This window comes from Arvicola amphibius, chromosome 7, assembly GCF_903992535.2.
Source record: "Arvicola amphibius chromosome 7, mArvAmp1.2, whole genome shotgun sequence".
Lineage (NCBI taxonomy): Eukaryota > Metazoa > Chordata > Mammalia > Rodentia > Cricetidae > Arvicola > Arvicola amphibius.
This window is the reverse complement of record NC_052053.1, coordinates 94307466-94311996: the sequence shown is the minus strand read 5'-3', so window position 1 is coordinate 94311996 and position 4531 is coordinate 94307466.

Genomic DNA, 4531 nt, shown 5'->3' with positions numbered 1-4531 from the left:
GTCAAGAAGAGCTGGCTCTGGAACCCGGAGACTCTCCTCCTCTCAGGGCCTGTGGTGCAGGGAATTCTCTCCGAGGCGAGGCCAGGCCTGGCTTCTATCTCTTTTCTACACCACAGGCCCTTGATTACCCCAGCAACTCTAGCCACAGGCCAGTTCTGGCCGTAGTTTTTGACTATGCTGAGACATCCCGGACCTACTCCTGACTTTCGAACTTCCTCTTCCTCATCCTAACAGCCTGCCTCTGGAGCCTTCTTGCCACCCCAGCGTCAAGGTCCAGTCACTCCATCCCTTGGTGACTCTTGGTTGTCCAAGCCTACCCCTTACTCTCCGCTGTCTAGTCTTCTTTTACAGCTTGGGGACTCCACCCGCCCATCCCTAAAGCCTGCTGCTGTAAACCCACAGCTTGGCGCAGCTGTGACTTGAACCTGCACACCGGCTCTGGTGTCCTGAGCACCCCAGCACTCAGCAGGTCCCCTCCATCTCCATTGGTTCCTTCTAGCAGGCCTGGACCTTGGGTCCTGCTGTGTGAATATATCGCTCTGTTGGTCCACGCGTAACCTCTGCATCTTCCGCCCTACCCACCAACGGCCAGAACCAAGACAAAACAAAGCAAGTCTCAGACTGGGTTTCCTCTACCCCACCCTGTCCCATGCCACGCTGTGGATCACCCTCAGGCTCTTTCTTATACCCAGCTTGCCCTATAGGTTCCTCCTTGGCAGAGGTAGCAATACCATAGGTATTGGTGGACAGGCCCTGCACCCTGAGGGAGGGGAAACTTCTCGCCAATGCCGTGGCTCACTGAATTGTGCCCCAAGGCCTGTGTTTCTGAAGCACCCTGGCTCTTCTGCCTAAGACTTTGACCTGCTGTTTAAAGCTTCCTTCTGCTAGAGCCCCTGAGATACCAGTAGTCTCAACCTTCCTAATGCTATGACCCTTTAATACAGTTCCTCAGGTGGTGGGGACTCCCAACCATAAAATTGTTTCACTGCTACTTCATAACTGTGATTTTGCTACTGTTATGAGTTGTAAATATCTGATATGCAGGATATCTGTATGGGACCCCTGGGGGGAGGGGTTTGCGACTCATGGGTTGAGAATCTCTGTTGTGGCCTATTGGCTCACACGTGCCTGCTTTGGAGAAACATGGTGCAGCTTGAAAGCCACAGACCTGGCTTTACCTTGACCTAGGCATTCCTAAAAGGTCTAAAAACCTAAAGCGGGCCTGTGCTATACATAATGTGTCACGGATGTGCGACAGGAAAGATACAGAGGAAAGCTCGTAGGAAAGTGAGGCAGGTGGCCAGTAAAAAACCTACACATAGCTGCATGCCAGCTGTATGCCCAGAAGCATGCCCGTAGAGGAGGAGCCATGCTGGACTGAGGGGCTTCTGCCTGCAGAGGAGGGGCGCTCTCTCCCCGCCCCACCCCCGTCTTTATATTGGCAACAGGGCACACAGCCTTATGGAGTCCTCTGTCCCTGGATTCCCAGGCCAACCACAAGACTCCCTTTACCCCGTGAGGTTAGACATCCCAACCACCTTTGCAAGGGCTGCTTCACAAGAAAGGCCCAAGACAGTGAGTTGTGACTTTTAATCTGTTTTGACTGTTGGTTTCTTCCTCATTCTGCTCATAGAATGCTCTCACTTGCGAGTCTTTGTCTCCTTCCCGGTTGAGATGTTAGACTCTCACCCTGGTGTGTAAATAATGTACATAACATGAGAAGGAAGAAACTGGATATTGGGGTGTTTGAAACACTGAACGGTCAGAACTTTTAGGTATTCAAAGCATAATTTCTGTGCTGTTTTCTGTAAAGACACAAGCAAGAATAAAATTCATGCAAAGACTGCTGGAAATGGAACCAGGTGTCCTCTCTAGGTGGGGCAGTAGCTTCCGTGTGTTGGCAGGTGGCATAAGAGGTAAATCCATAAAAATTTTTAGTTCCAAACTAGTTTCTCCCTTACAAAATTACTCCAGACTCCAACCAGGCATGGTAGCACATGTCTTTAACCCCAGCACTTTGGAGGCAGAGGCAGGTGAATCTCTGTGAGTTTCAGATCAGTCAGGCATACATAGCAAGTTCCAGGACAGCCATGACTACATTTTTTTTTTAAAAAAAAAAAGGCAAAACAAATACTCCAGACTTCAAGAAATAATGGAGTAACTGGTTTGTCTCTAGATGCTCATTTCATACCATATCCGAGTGGCACTAAGTCATTGCAAGCCCAATTTCCCTATAGGCCCCTGCTCATCCCCACACAGAAAGGAGACGTTATTTTTTCCCTCTGTGCTTCTTTCTACCCAGGGCTGTTTCTCTGGAGATCCCTCAGTCCACATTCATTAGTCCACACCTGCGTTTGTGTGTCTCGCCTCAACCTTCACAATAGCAAGTAGGAAAGGTGCATGCATCCAGTGACACTAAGCTCCTGCCAAAGAGGAGGGGGACCCAGAGAGATGTCCCTGCAGCCAGGCGGAGGTGGTGCACGCCCTTAATACCAGCACTTGGGAGGCAGAGGCAGGCGGATCTCTGTGAGTTCCAGGACAAGCTCCAAAGCTACAGAGAAGTCCTGTCTCTAAAAACCAAAAAAAGAAAGAAAGAAAGAAAGAAAGAAAGAAAGAAAGAAAGAAAGAAAGAAAGAAAGAAAGAAAAGGAAGACCCCTGCTGCTCAGTTCTAAGGACCAGAGCTCAGATGTCAGCACCCATTATAACCAGCCAGATGCCTTGCAAAATGCCTGAAACCCCAGTTCTGAGGGATTTGACACTCTTTTCTGGCCTCTGCGCCCAAAGGTTTGAGCACACCCCCACACAGACACACAGAAACACATATACAGACACACACCACACAAACACAGAGACACATACCACACAAACATACACACACCACACAAACACCTACACACAGACACACACCACACAAATACACACAGACACACACCACACAAACATACATAGACACAGACACACCCAGATACCACAGACAGACAGACAGACAGACAGACAGACACACACACACACATTTAATAAAAGAGGAGGACGAAAGTGAAGAAACAGCGTCCAGAAGATGCAGAAATTGCCTGTGCACAGCTGTGCCCCACGACGTGATGATGTCTTGGGTGGAATCATGAAATGAGAGAGAGCATGAGCAGACTAGATAGGTGGTATTTGCACTCAGGAAATCTCATAAGATTGTTTCAAATTGGCTCAAGTCGTGGAACTCCCTGGCAGAAGAGATTGCTGGCAGCCCATCAGGCTGAACGACAGGAGAGGGAAGTCTTCAGACGACCCTGATTAGACCCAAATGTGGTCCTCCTCATCCTGAGGCTGAGGGTGCACATGGGAACCAACTGTCTCCTACATGGTGAAGGGACAAAACGTGTCCTGCCTGCGTGGGCTCCCTGTGCACCCCTCAGTCTAGGAAGGCCTTCCCTCTTCCCACCCACCCCCACCCTCCAGGAAAGCATGCTGCCACTCCCCAGACCTGCCCTTCAGTCAGGACTCACGACCTCCACTCTGTCACAGCACCTGGCGTTTCCCCTGTCACGGTGTAAGCTTTAATTTGCAACTCTATCTTCCTCACCAGATTGATTTCCTTAAGGGTAGGGTCTACATCTAATTTATCCTTTTATCCCAGGACCCGTCAAAGGGCCTGCTACTCAAGCATTGTTAGGTGAATGGATGGATGGATGAATGAATCTATAACTTACTCATTGATAACTTAATGAGACTTATTGAGCATCTAATGTGTGTGAGCTCCGATACATACCAGCATCGCGTGTGTCTCACTGGGCAAGGCACTGGGCAAGGCACTGGGCGGTAGTGTCAGGCAGGGCAGTCCTGAGTGCCTGTTCTCCTGGAGGTGACAGTCAGGGGAGAGACACTGAGTCCAGTGACCTCCCGAGTGTAAAATAACAATGGCCTAAGGTCTCAGACGCATAAGGGGCCACAAAACCAAAAAAAGACAGTGACCCGACCATCTCAGGGACCGAGGTCAAGGAGCTTCACCTTTGAACTTCTTGCCTTTTAGCATCTGCTCTCATAGCTCTGGACGGACACTGGGAAAAGCCCTACAAAGCCACCATGCCAAGGTCTGAGCCTTGGCGCTGCTCCACCCCTAGGCAGATCTGGGTGGCAGACACCCGAGACAATCGAGATGATTGGGAGATGCTAGCAATCCTCTTGGACAGTCACCCTGGACCTGGGAAGAGATAGGGGCTGGCTACCAACAATCAGCAGGAAACAGGCTTCTGGTCTCCAGATCATCAATGGCAGAGAAGCTGGGCCGGAAGGGCAGATGGCCAGGCACAATCGGGGCAGACGCTGCTCAGGTGCAGACCAGGTAACTCCATCCCCGGAAGGGCTGAGGCCCTGGGGCCACAGGCCCACTGGCTGGCCATAGGAAGCACGAGAAAGTGATGGAACGGGCAGGAGGGACTGACTGATGAGGGCTGTCCGAGATGCTGCACGGCCTCGGCAGGGATAGATGAGGAGGAGGCCAGCTGGGCGCGGGGTGAGTGGTGTGTAGGGAGGGGGTGG